Source organism: Oncorhynchus gorbuscha, linkage group LG01 (assembly GCF_021184085.1).
Source record: "Oncorhynchus gorbuscha isolate QuinsamMale2020 ecotype Even-year linkage group LG01, OgorEven_v1.0, whole genome shotgun sequence".
NCBI lineage: Eukaryota > Metazoa > Chordata > Actinopteri > Salmoniformes > Salmonidae > Oncorhynchus > Oncorhynchus gorbuscha.
This window is the reverse complement of record NC_060173.1, coordinates 95,370,598-95,386,627: the sequence shown is the minus strand read 5'-3', so window position 1 is coordinate 95,386,627 and position 16,030 is coordinate 95,370,598. Positions and strand designations below refer to the sequence as shown.

General features: G+C 43.2%; 2 long non-coding RNA genes across 3 annotated transcripts; both read left to right on the top strand.

Moving 5' to 3' along the window:
* The first annotated feature begins 102 nt into the window (after nt 1–102).
* Nucleotides 103–7,213, top strand: LOC124026566. Of its 2 annotated transcripts, XR_006837295.1 has the most exons (6): nt 103–241; nt 319–406; nt 751–809; nt 3,775–3,865; nt 6,081–6,164; nt 6,992–7,213. It is a non-coding gene; the product is annotated as an uncharacterized LOC124026566 (long non-coding RNA). The 2 variants fall into 2 exon arrangements; XR_006837296.1 differs by lacking the exon at nt 3,775–3,865.
* Nucleotides 7,214–9,636: 2,423 nt separating this feature from the next.
* On the top strand, nt 9,637–15,248 carry LOC124026485. Its single transcript, XR_006837289.1, has 5 exons — nt 9,637–9,952; nt 10,799–10,885; nt 11,133–11,332; nt 14,427–14,546; nt 15,012–15,248. It is a non-coding gene; the product is annotated as an uncharacterized LOC124026485 (long non-coding RNA).
* The last annotated feature ends 782 nt before the right edge of the window (nt 15,249–16,030 follow it).

Below are 16,030 nucleotides of genomic sequence, written 5' to 3'. Positions count from 1 at the left end.
TTTTATTTTTTTCTTCATTTTTTTTGTCATTATTTGTTAGTGTTTTCTTGTATTTTTTATTTTTTTCAATACACGTGTTTGCCACAGGGGACGTCCAATAACTACACCGGTGTTTTACTGATAAGGCAAGTCGGTAGGATATAGGCTGTAATGGACTACCAGGGGTATTAGAGGAATAATATATGCCAACGCTAACCCACCTGACAACGCAAACACAGCAGGATCAAACTCAGCCTCGACAGTGAGTAGGCTAGCCACAATATATCTATCTTCATTATTGACTTATTCCGTAACAGCTATGTTTTCAAATGTTTCAAGGGGACATCCAATAGTCATTCGGGATATTACGGATATAATATTGTCTTCTTCAACTGCAGTATCAAAAAAAGGGCGAAAAATGTATCAGGTGAGGTATTCTTATGTAAAAATTATGGAATATAAATTATTATATTAAATAAGTATATACCATTACATTCCGCATACAGTTTCGTTTTATGCTCCTTTCCCGTCATAATATTCCAGTATTTCTGGTTCCAATGATGGGGAAGGGATAGATGTACGTATGCGCACATGGACAAAGGTTTTTGTTATTTTTGGGTGTACAAGAATAGTGTGTGCATGCGTTAATGAGTTTCAGTACCACACCTCTGGACTGGTAAACCCCCTTGGCATTTAAGATTATGAGGCTTATTAAATGTCTAAGTAGGGGGAGGCATTTACATTACCCTCTCTCTCCTCCCTCTCACCCAGTTCAGATGGGTTCACCATGATATCACCCATTGCATCGCGACGGAGTAAACTACACATGAGTAAGTCTCATCATAGTATTGTTATGATATCTCCCCATCTATCCCTTCCTCCACACCTCCATCGACAGTATACCTCTATTACCCCTCCTTCCTTCCATCCCTCCCTCTAGTCTTGTTACCGGTAATAGTAGTAGTAATAAAATATTGTAATGTACTCACCATCCTGTCTAAACCTGCAGTGGTTCAGAAAGAAGAGGACATACAGAGAAGCTAGGTACACACACGTATGCACGGCACACACATGAATAATATAATCTTCTAATACATGTATCTGTATAAGGCAGTACTGTGAGGCCAGGGAGAGGCACCTGGTGGAGTTAAGCCAGGCTAAACTGCAGAAACAGGTATTCAATCGTCACATTTTAAAGTAAAGACTTAATTATTAGATTATGTCCAGAGAAATTGTATATACCATCCCACTTGTGCAATGGGCATGAAATGTGAAACACTCACATTCTACTCATCTTTTAATGATGCCTTCTAAATAGCCTATAACAGACAGAATGAGTAAATTGTCTACTTGTGTGTTAAGCTGAGAAAAGAGGAGATGGACCGGCAACGGAGACAGGCAGAGGAAAAGGAGTATGAGAGGATGAAGGCTAAACAGCAGGAGAACGTCAGAGAGTGTCAGCAATGTACAAATAAATCACTTATTCACTGTCACTGTATTGTTCTTTAGGTATTCTCTCTGTTAATACCATTTCAAGCCAATAGAGGTCACTGCAGACAGCTGGCACACTGAAACAATCCTAGATATGGTGATTGAATGAGAGAGAAAGAGAGAGACGGAGAAAAAGAAATCCACACCCATAGGAGAGTTTCCATTAATTACATGTTACAGCAGAGAGAGCTGTTCGACATGCTTGGACCTGGCCTCCTGAGTGGCGCAGTGGTCTAAGGAGGTGTCACTATAGACACGGGTTCGATCCCAGGCTGTGTCACAGCTGGCCATGACTGGGAGACACATGAGGCTGCGTGAGGCTGCGAGCAATTGTCCCAGTGTTGTACAGGTTATGGGAGGGGTTGGCCAGCCAGGATTTTCTTGTCCATTGCGCTCCAGCGACTCCTTGGGCTCCTGCAAGCTGACCCTGGTCGGCAGCTGGACGGTGTTTCCTCTGACACATTGGTGCGGCTGGCTTCCAGGCTAAGAGTGTCAGGAAGCAGTGCGGCTTGGCAGGGTCGTGTTTTGGAGGACGCATGGCTCTTGACCTTTGCCTCTCTTGAGTCCGTAGGAGAGTTGCAGCAATGGGACAAGGAGGAAAAGGGGTAAAAAAAAGAGATATTTGGCTGGCTCTCTCTGGTTAATACTGACAGAGCTTTCCTACAGTTTATTTTAATAACTCTGGTACCATTTTCATAAACATGTGGTGAATTTTCAAAACTCGGTACAAAACTCCAAACTACCATTTTCATAAATATGTGGTGAATTTTCAAAGCCAGTCTTGCATTCAAACATTTCATTGTGCATTCATTTTGTTTATAGACATATTTCATGATACAACCATTGATCCAAAATATTTGTTTATAATGAGTACATTGGTTTAATTACCAAAACAGAACATAATGATATCTTCTCAATTTAGTTATTTTAATAATCCAGTTAATCCAATAGCAAACTCATTTGAAAGAAGCATAATGTTTAGCAGGCACTAGTTTGCATCAAGCCTGTCTTGAGCATTTGGCCATAGGTTCTCATCAAAATCGCAGTAAATATCCACATTTTTCATGCACCAGGGGAAACATCTTTTGGCATGGTGAATCCAAGCCTTACATAGGACTGGATTGAAATCATTGCATGCCTCATCCAATGCCTGTAAGTGGGTGGTACGCTCATGGGGATCTTCTACCTGTATAGTAATTGTATTGTACATATTTATTGTAGTGGTCATGTATGTGGCTCAGTTCATTAGAGCATGACACTGGCAACCCCAGAATTGTGGGTTTAATTCCCACTGGGGTCAAATACCAAATTGTATTTTTATTTATTGAACCTTTATTTAACTAGGCAAGTCAGTTAAGAACAAATTCTTGTTTAAAATGACGGCCTACAACGGCCAAACCTGGTCGACGCTGGGCCAATTGTGCATCACCCTATGGGACTACCGTGATGTATGTGATACAGCCTGGAATCGAACCAGGGACTGTAGTGACGCATCTTGCACTGAGATGCAGTGCCTTAGACCTCTATATCGGCCAATATCATTTCAATAAAGCAATGTGAACCCCCACCCCCATCAAAAATACCCCAGCAACTTCATTTTGGATGCATGTTTACTGTATAGGGGATGCATTTCTTTCTTGTTTAGGACTTTAATTGGTATTATATTCTATTACTGCACTGTAGGAGCTAGAAACAAGCATTTTGCTGCACCTGCTGTAACATCTGCTAATCTGCGTACCTGACCAAGACACTTTGGTTTGTAACATACAGTACATCTCTGATCTTGTAAATATCCAATATTTTTTTTACTGTGAAGTAAAATAAGTCATCAAAGTAGTTCTCAAAATCTGTAGAAGACAACAGTTTTCATGTCAAATCTATAGGTTTACCAAACGTTTAAGTGATTATGAATTAAGAGCCATCAGCTTATGTAACAGTAAAATGTATTTTTACAAAAGATAAGAGAATCACATCAAAAGTAATGTGAGCATTGCATATGGCAATTCTTTTTTACATTTTATATTAACATGTACTGCAATGGGAAACATGTATTTCTAGATGAAACACTGATTAAGTTTGGTGAAAAAAAGGGACTGTATGATGTTGTGTGTTTTACTTAGTCAATTGAAAATGTGCTTAAGAGTTTTGAAACAACTGCCTTTTTGATGATTTGTTTTTAGTTTTGTACCAAGAGTTGTGATGTACCACATACTTGTGAAAATTGCACTAAAGCGATTAAAACAAGTTATGTGGTTACGGAGCCTTTGAAGGGAGCCACCTAAAAAGTCAACCATGTTTCTCTAGACAACCCGGTCCGAGGTCGTGACTCAGAGTTCCAGTCTGAGAGACAGGTGAAGAGGTGTAGATGAGAAGTAATCCATCAGGACAACGTCAGGTCAGCACTTTGAATGTATAACAAATGTATGTATAGCAAATGTATAACAAAAAGTGGTTAGAGCGTTGGACTAGTAACCGGAAGGTTGCAAGTTCAAATCCCCGAGCTGAACAGGTACAAATCTGTCGTTCTGCCCCTGAACAGGCAGTTAACCCACTGTTCCTAGGCCGTAATTGAAAATAAGAATTTGTTCTTAACTGACTTGCCTAGTTAAATAAAGGTAAAATAAAAATATGTATTCAGATCCTTTACTTTGTTGAAGCACATTTGGCAGCGATAACAGCCTTGAGTCTTATTGGGTATGAAGCTACAAGTACATCTGTATTTGGGGAGTTTCTCCAATTTTTCTCCGCAGATCCTCTGAAGCTCTGTCAGGTTGAATGGGGAGTGTCGCCACCCCACAGCTATTTTCAGGACTCTCCAGAGATGTTCGATCAGGTTCAAGTTCGGGCTCTGGTTGGGCCACTCAAGGCCATTCAGAGACTTGTCCTGAAACCACTCCTGTATTGTATTGGCTGTGTGCTTAGGATCGTTGTTCTGTTGGAAGGTGAACCTTCGCCTCAGTCTGTGATCCTGAGCGCTTTGGAGTAGGTTTTCTTCAAGGATCTCTATGTCCTTTGCTCTGTTCATCTTTGCCTCGATCCTGACTAGTCTCCCAGTGCCTGCCACTGAAAAACATCCACACAGCATGATGCTGGCACCACCATGCTTCAACGTAGGGATGGTGCCAGGTTTCTTCCAGACGTGATGCTTGGCATTTAGGCCAGAGAGTTCATCTTTGGTTTCTTCAGACCAATCTCATGGTCTGAAAGTCCTTTAGGTCCCTTTTGGCAAACTCCAAGACGGGCTGTCGTGTGCTATTTATTGAGGAGTGGTTTCCATCTGGCCACTCTACCATAAAGGCCTGATTGGTTGGAGTGCTGCAGAGATGGCTGTCCTTCTGGAAGGTTCTCCCATCTCCACAGAGGAACCCTGGAGCTCTGTCAGAGTGACCATCTGTTCTTGGTCACCTCCCTGACAAAGACCCTTCTCCCCCGATTGCTCAGTTTGGCCAGGCAGCCAGCTCTAGGAAGAGTCTTGGTGGTTCCAAACTTCTTCCATTTAAGAATGATGGAGGCCGTTGTGTTCTTAGGGACTTTCAATGCTGCAGAAATGTTTTGGTCCCTTCCCCAGATCTGTGCCTCAACACAATCCTGTCTCGGAGTTCTATGGACAATTCCTTCGACCTCATTGGTTTTTGCTCTAACATGCACTGTCAACTGTGGGACCTTATATAGACAGGTGTGTGCCTTTCCAAATCATGTCCAATCAATTTAATTTACCACAGGTGGACTCCAAGTTGTAGAAACATGTCAAGGATGATCAATGGAAACAGGATGCACCTGAGCTCAATTTCAAGTCTCATACTTATGTAAATATTTGACTTTTTATACGTTTGCAGTAAAAAAAAGAAGTTTTTGCTTTGTCGTTATGCGGTACTGTGTGCCTATTGATGAGGGATTTAAAAAAATCATTTTAGAAGAAGGCTGTAACGTAACAATGTGGAAAAGGGGAAGGTGTCTGAATACTTCGGAATCCACTGTATTATTGTAGGTGCGTAGGAGAAAAAACAATCAGTATAAAGCAGAAACATTGCACTTTAATGGATGTTTATTTGAAAGTACAAAGTGTCATATGCAGGCATCTCTTCTCTAAAAGCATACTAATATGAACCACGAGCCCTAAAGCACCACACACAGTTTTGTTTTGGAACCTTGACAACTCGAACAAACCCCTCTGGAGGAACAGTTCTGTTTGATGTCTCACCACTGGCCCGAGAACAACTAACATGGCACAACAACACACTTGGAGAACTGTACAATACAAACATGTAGAAACACTACAGACAGTGGGAGCAGGGTAGAGTTCAGGGGTAGAGAGAGGATAGGAGGTTACAGAGAACAGACTATCAGACCCTACAGAAAGAGATGGGACAGAGGATAGGAAAAAGGATGAGGACAGTAATAGCCAGACCAGGACAAACAAACTGGACGACTCCGTTAAACAACATCCTGCTGTGGGGAGAATCAGGAGTGTCTGCAGAAATCACAGTGATTTCACAGCTGTTGTGTGTGTGTGTGTGTGTGTGTGTGTGTGTGTGTGTGTGTGTGTGTGTGTGTGTGTGTGTGTGTGTGTGTGTGTGTGTGTGTGTGTGTGTGTGCGCATGTTCTTCAAGAGGACAGAGCAGCTCCTTCAGAAGGTGGAGAGGTCAGACGCAGCTCCAGTGGCATCGACTAGTGCCTCACACACATCACCCTTGGTAAGACTGCTGTGTGTGTATCCTCGACAGGGCCCTGGGTTCAGGCCTGTCTCGGAGCTGTGGCTGTGAGGCTGGGGGATAATTTATACCAATGGATCAATGGATCCGTCTGATCCGTTTGTAAACATGCTTTAGCGCTCTCATCAATTGGGGTGGAGTGGTGATAAACTCACAAACTGTGTGTGTGTGTGTTAGAGAGAGCCAGGGCACAGAGGGGCTTTGGAGGGTATGATTGCATTTGAGTAAGTATAAATAAATACGCACTAGAAACCTTGCAATTTCTGTCTCTATCTCCCTTAATCTCTGTGTCTGTCTTTCTTTCTTTGCCCTCACACCCCTCTTCTTAGCTGTTTCTCCATCTCTCTCTATCACCCCCCTATTTTCATAATTTGATGGTTAGAGGAAGGGAGTTAGTGGGCTGAGAGGCTCACAGAGTTCAAGGGACTTCCCAGAGTTCACAGAAAGTACATAGAGATGGATAGAGATAGAAAGAGAGAGAGAGTGAGATGAAGGGAGAGAGGAGAGAGCAGGAGTCTACAGAGAGACCAAGGGTGGAATAACCTGCATAGTTCCTGTGAAAGTACCTGGAAGGAAGCCAGGCTGTCAGCCAATGAGAGACGAGGATGCAGGAAGACCTGCCAATCACAGAGGTCATCCATGCTATGTCATCCAGGTTGCTATGTCAACCAGCTCCATAACAACCAATCAATCTACCTGGGGAGGAAGGATAGACAGACCACAAGCATCATAGCTCAATGTGTGTAACATACTATTATTAACATTTAGTGTGCTAATAATAATACTGTTCATGTTTCCTCTGGTTTCAGGTGTTGTGTCATGGTGATGCTGCAGACAGAGGAGAGCAGAAAAGAAGGGCCCCAGGGCAAGGTTTGAGTATGTGTTGTTAGGGAGGGGTTTCATACTGTACCGACCGACAACGGTATTATGTGGCAACCAGTGGTGTAAAGTACTTTAGTAAAAAACTTGAAAGTACTACTTAAGTAGGTTTTTGGGGTATCTGTACTTTACTTTACTATTTATATATTTGACAAGTTTTACTTCACTACATTCCTAAAGAAAATCATCTACTTTTTACATCATACATTTTCCCTGACACCCAAAAGTACTCGTTACATTTTGACAGCTTAGCAGGACAGGAAAATGGTATAATTCACACACTTATCAAGAGAACATCCCTGGCTATCTCTACTGCCCCTGATCTGGCGGACTCACTAAACACATGCTTCATTTGTAAATGATGTCTGAATGTTGGAGTAAACCCATAAATAAATACAATTTTAAAATGTTGCCGTCTGGTTTGCTTAATATAAGGAATTTGAAACAATTTTTACATTTACTTTTGATACTTCCGTATATTTAAAAGCAAATACTTTTAGACTTTTACTCAAGTAGTATTTTACTGGATGACTTACACTGTTACTTGAGTCATTTTCTATTAAGGTATCTTTACTTTTACTCAAGTATGAATATTGGGTACTTTTTCCACCACTGGTGGCAACTGACATCTTTGTTGAAATGGCACACGCAGCTCCTGTGGTAGATAGACAGACAAAGGAAATGTTTTCTTGTGTGGCTTTTCTCATTGTTGGACAAGTTATTCTCTTTTCCATTATTCCTCACATTATTGTGAGAGTTAGCAGTGCCGGGAGGGAGGGAAGGAGAGAGGGAGGGAGAGTGGGAGGGAGGGAGGGAGAGAGAAAGAGAGAGAGAGAGAAAGAGGGTTACCAGAAGAGAAAGGGGGATTCCTCTCACTGAAGTGTAGGAGAACCCAAAATAACAGTAACATCACTACAGTAGGTTACAATACCCTTGTCAGCTCTGTGGAGACAGTCAGACAGACAGACAGACAGACAGACAGACAGACAGACAGACAGACAGACAGACAGACAGACAGACAGACAGACAGACAGACAGACAGACAGACAGACAGACAGACAGACAGACAGACAGACAGACAGACAGACAGACAGACAGACAGACAGACAGACAGACAGACAGACAGACAGACAGACAGACAGACAGACAGACAAACGGAGTAATGTGTGTAGTAGTAGAGATCCTACATTCTATTCATATATTCTCTACTGGTTTTCTCTGAGAACATGGTACACTCTTAGAAAAAAGGTGCTATCTGGAACCTAAAATGATTCTTTGGCTGTCCTCATAGGATAACCATTTGAATAATTATTTTGGTTCCAGGTAGAACCCTTTTGGTTCAAAGTAGAACCCTTTCTTGTTCCATGTAGAACCCTTTTCACAGAGGGCTCTACATGGAACCCAAAAGGGTGGTACCCTAATGGTTCTCCTCTTGGGACAGCCAAAGAACTCTTTTGGAACCCTTTTTTCTAAGAGTGTAGTGAAGGTGTGTCAGGATGTCTGTGTGTGTTCCTGCTTCACTCTCCACTGAACTAGTCCTCTGGAGGTGCTCCAGACTACAGTACAGGATCCATCCAAGCTAAACCAACGTCACAGACACAGTGATCAAAGACTCCGAACAGGAAGGGGAGAGCCGGGGGAAGAGAGTGTGGTTGATGTGGTCTCTACAGTGTTACTGGGGGATTTGTTGTTCTATCTGAGACGGCAGACTAATATTCTCATGTCCTTTAGTGAGGAGTGTGTGCACTCCCCAGAGGAGTCTGAGGACAGAGAGCCTGACTCCAACACATAACATACTGTATCCCTTCATCCTTTCAGATTCCCCCTCGCTCTCTCTCACTCTTTCACTCTCTATTCAATTTCAATTTATGGGGCTTTATTGCATGGGAAACATATGTTTACATTGCCAAAGCAAGTGAAGTAGATCTCTGTCTATCTCTCACATTCTCTCTCTCTCTCCCTCTCTCTCTGCCTGTGTTGAAGCAGAGGCCTTTTTAAACCCACCACCCCCCACATTTGGGGGACTTAGCTCTTTTTTGTTATCAAAACATTTATTATTATTTTACTTTGCAAATATATTTGTTTGCTTGGAAACGTCTTTTTGTTGTCTTTTTTTCTTCTCTTTTTGGCATATTTCTTTCCCTGTCTTTTTTTTCTTCTCTTTTTTATTTCTTTCTGTCGTATTTCTTTCCCTGTCTTTTTTTCTTCTCTTTTTGGCGTATTTCTTTCCCTGTCTTTTTTTTCTTTTGGCGTATTTCTTTCCCTGTCTTTTTTTCTTCTCTTTTTGGCGTATTTCTTTCCCTGTCTTTTTTTCTTCTCTTTTTGGCGTATTTCTTTCCCTGTCTTTTTTTCTTCTCTTTTTGGCGTATTTCTTTCCTTGTGTTTTTTTCTTCTCTTTTTGGCATATTTCTTTCCTTGTGTTTTTTTCTTCTCTTTTTGGCGTATTTCTTTCCTTGTGTTTTTTTCTTCTCTTTTTGGCGTATTTCTTTCCTTGTGTTTTTTTCTTCTCTTTTTGGCGTATTTCTTTCCTTGTGTTTTTTTCTTCTCTTTTTGGCGTATTTCTTTCCTTGTCTTTTTTTTCTTCTCTTTTTGGCGTATTTCTTTCCCTGTCTTTTTTTCTTCTTCTTTTTTCAATCATAGTCATTTAATAGCATTGATAGACATTACAAATAACCATCCCACAATAGGAAAGTGGGAGCTAAAGGTTCATGGTCCCACAGACTACATGCCACAACTCCCCCAGAACACCCCACCCTCTCCACTACCCGCTTCCTTGTGTTCCTCTCCTTCTGACCAGAGTCCAGGAGTACAGGGAGGGGAGGGGAGGAGAGAGGAGGAGAGAGGAGGAGAACACAGAAAGACAGCTGAAGAAGGGGGAACAGAGGATGAAGGTACCTTGTCAAATATATATATATTTTTAATCTAATTTATTGTACATTTACAATGATATAAGGATATGGTCAATGGCCAGATAGTTTTTCCCAAAATTACTTCCAGTTAACACACATATGTTGACTATATGTTAACTAGGCAGGAAACAAACCATTGCTAACATGTTAACTGTGAATGTAGCCTAAGCAGAAATCAAAGCATCAAACTACACTCCAGTATACAAAGCAGTTCTAGTCGATCAACTAACAGTTCAGCCACAACATTTATCAGTCTATGATTATTGTTGCATCAGTCTAGTACTCATAATATGGCTTTATGAAGAGCCATACTAGGAGATACAAGTCTTTAAGTCAAATATTAACCCTAGTTGCTGTTATTGTAAATATTGTTATCAGCACTATTGTTAGAGGTCAGCCTTTGATGTCAATAGCCTTTGATGCTGTATGAGATACCTTTAGATTGACAGGTTTAGTCCCCTTTGCCCTCTCTCTCTCTCTCTCTCTCTCTCTCTCTCTCTCTCTCTCTCTCTCTCTCTCTCTCTCTCTCTCTCTCTCTCTCTCTCTCTCTCTGTCTCTCTCTCTCTGTCTCTCTCTGTCTCTCTCTGTCTCTCTCTGTCTCTCTCTCTCTTTCTCTCTCTCTGTCTCTCTCTGTCTCTCTCTCTCTTTCTCTCTCTCTGTCTCTCTGTCTGTCTGTCTCTCTCACTCTCACTCTCTCTCTCTCTGTCTCTCTCTCTGTCTGTCTCTCTTGCTCTCTCTGTCTCTCTCTCTGTCTGTCTCTTTTGCTCTCTTTCTTGTCTTTCTGACTGATTTTTCTCTCTGTCTTCCTTTCCTCTCTCTGTGTGTTAGTCTCTCGCTCTCATGTTCTTCCCCTCAGAGTGACATCTTGGGAGAGAAAGAGAGAGATCAAGAGGAGAGGAGGAGCGAATTGAGAAGGTGTGCACCTATTTACAATAATGATAAAAACATAATTTAATTGTTGAGTTATCTGTTTAGACATCCCTTGTATATTTTGATCCAGCATTTGGCTGGATGGCCTGTAGTTTTCTGATATTATTCATTGATACCTGTAAAGGAGGTGTGGCTTGCAGCATTACAAACATTAGCATAGAAACGTACTGAATACATTCCAGAGAAACATTCAAACATTTTATAATACACAAGTGATTATGTGTTGTTGCAGGGGGATATCAGCCTTATTGGACCGACTGCAGGGTGGGGGCACAGGGGTTGCATAGGGGCAGATGGAGGTACAGCTCCCCCATGTGGCCGTGGAAGAAGACAGCAGAGTCTGATAGACCCATAGCCAGACCTCCAGACCAGAGGACACCTTCACATTCCCTGACCCAGCACACAACACCTCAGAGTGGCGAGAGGAGACCGGTAAGACCCACACGCATGTGCACACAAACATTTACACACACTTGCACACTGGGTACCATTAATTACAATGTGCCAGTAAGGGAGTAAAATTCTTTGCCATTCAGTTTGACATTCTGGTGTCTCTGAGCCAAGCTGTCAGTGTGATTATGTCAGAGAGAGAGAGTGGTGAATGAGCTGGCATGCTGTGTGATTGAGAGCTGGCTGCTTTGCGTGTGTGCACGAGCCATTTCACAGCACTAAGCTAGATGTTGTGGAGTTTGGTTTCCCATGCCACCCCACGGCTCCCAACTCAACCACTGTGGACCATTTTGACCCCTGCCCCCTATCTACAAAAAAATACAGTGTGACGAAAATAAAATCCCAAATGAAATTCTAAAACAATGTGTTAGAGAAATACCGGTAGTCAGGGTTTGGAACACTGCCTAGAGATGCTGTCTGTTGGCATTATTTACTGTTCTATGTGCCATGGCATGCAGTCCTTAGATCAGACATGTGTGTGTGTGTGTGTGTGTGTGTGTGTGTGTGTGTGTGTGTGTGTGTGTGTGTGTGTGTGTGTGTGTGTGTGTGTGTGTGTGTGTGTGTGTGTGTGTGTGTGTGTGTGTGTGTGTGTGTGTGTGTGTGTGTGTGTGTGTGTGCGCGCAGAAGACTGAATTCCTTAAATGAACCCGTCTGTGACAGCAGCCAACGCCCACATAGCAGGACAAAAGCAGATGTTCTGTAGACTAGAGTTACCTCATATTAAAGGTACACTTTGATTCACTTCCCACGTTCCTGGGCTTGTGGACACCCTTTCAAGTTAGTGGATTCGGCTATTTTAGCCTCACCCGTTACAGACATGTGTATAAAATCGAGCACACAGCCATGCAATCTCCATAGACAAATATTGGCAGTAGAATGGCCTTACTGAAGAGACTTTCAACGTGTGACCGACCGTCATAGGATGCCACCTTTCAAACAAGTCAGTTCGACAAATTTCTGCCCTGCTAGAGCTGCCCCGGTCAACTGTAAGTGCTGTTATTGTGCAGTGGAAAGGTTTAGGACAACAACGGCTCAGCAGCGAAGTGGTAGGCCACACAAGATCACAGAACGGGACCGCTGAGTTCTGATGCGCACAGCGCAAAAAAATCATCTGACTTCTATTGCAACACTCACTACTGAGTTCTAAACTGCCTCTGGAAGCAACGTCAGCACAATAACTGTTCGTAGGGAGCTTCATGAAATGTGTTTCCATGGCAGCTGCACACAAGCCTAAGATCACCATGTGCAATGCCAAACATTGGCTGGAGGGTTGTAAAGCTCGCCGCCAATGGACTCTGGAGCAGTGGAAACATGTTCAACGGACTAATCTCGGTTTGGCAGGTGCCAGGAGAGCGCTACCTGACCCAATGCATAGTGCCAACTGTAAAGTTTAGTGGAGGAGTAATAATGGTCTGGGGCTGTTTCTCATGGTTTGGGCTAGGACCCTTAGTTCCAGTGAATGGAAATCTTATCGCTGTAGCATACACATGACATTCTAGATGATTCTGTGCTTCCAACTTTGTGGCAACAGTTTGGGGAAGGCCCTTTCCTGTTTCAGCATGACGATGCCCCTGTTCACAAAGCAAGGTCTATACAGAAATGGTTTGTTGAGATCGGTGTGGAAGAACTTGACTGGCCTGCGCAGAGCCCTGACCTCAAACCCATCAAACACCTTTGGGATGAATTGGAACGCAGACTGTGAGCCAGGCCTAGTCGTCCAACATCAGTGCCCGACCTCACTAATGCTCTTGTGGCTGAATAGAAGCAAGTCCCTGCAGCAATGTTCCGACATCTAGTGGAAAGCCTTCCCAGAAGAGAGGAGGCTGTTAAAGCAGCAAAGGGGGGACCAACTCCATATTCATGCCCATGATTTAGGAATGGGATGTGTCTACATACCTTTGGTCATGTATTTCTGTTGGATTTCACTGTTCAGTTCAGGAACAGTTCAGTTTAGGAACAGTTCAGGACCTACTGCTGCTTGTCATTACCATCTGCTAAATACTTTTGCTCTCACAGCCACACACACCACAGCCCTGAAGACTTGTGTTAGTTACCCAAGGTATTGCCTAGGCTTTAGCTCAGTGGGCTTATGCAGGAGACCTTGGTCTGGTTTGAACCCAGCTGCCATCATAGTCACACATAGTTATCTGTCTGTCGGTGCAGAACTGACTTTGCCTGGCCACACTATCTCAGCCATCATATCTGGCTAACCAGTGACATGCATCCTCTCCATCCATCCAGCAGCAGACTGTCAACTGGCTCTAATGGCTCAGGGGTTTGGAGCAGGGGGCTGGCAATGCTAAGGTTGTGGGTTCAATGCTAGATTTGTGGGTTCAATGCCAGGGTTGTGGCTTTCTACTGACTACAGCCATCTGCTTGCATCCGGTAGCTGTAAATGGCCATGTTCAGCAATCACCCTTATTAGGGTGTAATGTACAGAGTACAGTTGTCAACTGGATTTGGAGGAAAGTGTTATGTTGGCTAAATGGCCATAGTGATTAGGATGTTAGGAGGATGGTAGTCCTTCACCAACCTGACAGTCCCAATATCCTCCTGGTTGGATGATGCCCTCTCCCTCCAGGCTCCTTACCATACCCTGCAGTCTTCCCAGGTGCGTGTGTGACCAACCAGGTACACTCTTATAAAAAAGGGTTCCAAAAGGGTTCTTCAGCTGTCCCCATAGGAGAACCCTTTTGGGTTCCATGGAGAACCCTCTGTGAAAAGGGTTCTTCCAGGAATGAAAAGGATTCTACTGACCAAAAAGGGTTCTTCAAAGGGATCTCCAATGGGGACAACCGATGAACCTTTTTAGGTTCTAGATAGCATCTTTTTTTTCTACGAGTGCACCGGCAGAGTGTGGTTACTTTGGGAGAGCCAGGCTGGCAGAGCAACTGTGGAAGATGATCAGTGTTTTCTATTCTCTCTCTCTCTCTCTCTCTCTCTCTCTCTCTCTCTCTCTCTCTCTCTCTCTCTCTCTCTCTCTCTCTCTCTCTCTCTCTCTCTCTCTCTCTCTCTCTCTCTCTCTCTCTCTCTCTCTCTCTCTCTCTCCATCCCACTCTCTTTCTCTCATTTCCAGTCATCTGTCCTTCCAAGCTGAACCACATGACCCAGCAGAGAGCATCTTTGGAGTGTCCTGTCTGACTGAGATGAACGGGCTTGGTCCGGGATGAGACTGTCATCCTAATGTCTCGTCTGTGTGAGTGCCTGTGTGGGATCAGATGAGGCTGTGGCGTTTAGAAAATAAAGCAGGACTCTGTGTGTCTGTCATCGTTTCTCATTACAAGGAACATTCACTCCAAAAGGTTTCATAACTCATAAATGAGTCTAAAGTCGAGTCAATTTCCACGCCATCCGTTGCGCAGATCCTGCTGTATGCAGAATAAATATCCAGCTTTTATTTAGGGTTTGATAGGCCAGGGTATGGTATGTCTGTCTCCTAAACCCCGTCGTTCAGAGACCTAAAGGATCACACTGTGTGTGGCATAAAACTCCACGAGAGGAGTTGTCTTGCTTTCCCAGGCTTGTCAAGAGACCGCAACAAAGGCTTTCTTTGTTAACTAATATGAAAGGAAAAATCATAAATATGGATGATTGTTAAAAGTAGTCATTACATGAACAACTGTCTTATAAACACTGAACTGTCTGTGTTTTTCTCCTGTAGATCCAGACTTTGAGTGGGTTGTGCTGAAGCTTCAGAATAGCTTCTTGTTCTGTGAGAGATCTTTTCTGGAGGACATCATCATTCAGTGTAACGGGCCTATGACTTACTTATCTAGTGTTGCAGAGACTACCAACAGGCTTGTGTGCTAGTCTAATGACAACCCTTGTCATTCAGTGTAACGGGCCTATGACTTACTTATCTAGTGTTGCAGAGACTACCAACAGGCTTGTGTGCTAGTCTAATGACAACCCTTGTCATTCAGTGTAACGGGCCTATGACTTACTTATCTAGTGTTGCAGAGACTACCAACAGGCTTGTGTGCTAGTCTAATGACAACCCTTTGTCATTCAGTGTAACGGGCCTATGACTTACTTATCTAGTGTTGCAGAGACTACCAACAGGCTTGTGTGCTAGTCTAATGACAACCCTTGTCATTCAGTGTAACGGGCCTATGACTTACTTATCTAGTGTTGCAGAGACTACCAACAGGCTTGTGTGCTAGTCTAATGACAACCCTTGTCATTCAGTGTAACGGGCCTATGACTTACTTATCTAGTGTTGCAGAGACTACCAACACAGTCTAATGACAACCCTTGTCATTCAGTGTAACGGGCCTATGACTTACTTATCTAGTGTTGCAGAGACTACCAACAGGCTTGTGTGCTAGTCTAATGACAACCCTTGTCATTCAGTGTAACGGGCCTATGACTTACTTATCTAGTGTTGCAGAGACTACCAACAGGCTTGTGTGCTAGTCTAATGACAACCCTTGTCATTCAGTGTAACGGGCCTATGACTTACTTATCTAGTGTTGCAGAGACTACCAACAGGCTTGTGTGCTAGTCTAATGACAACCCTTGTCATTCAGTGTAACGGGCCTATGACTTACTTATCTAGTGTTGCAGAGACTACCAACAGGCTTGTGTGCTAGTCTAATGACAACCCTTGTCATTCAGTGTAACGGGCCTATGACTTACTTATCTAGTGTTGCAGAGACTACCAACAGGCTTGTGTGCTAG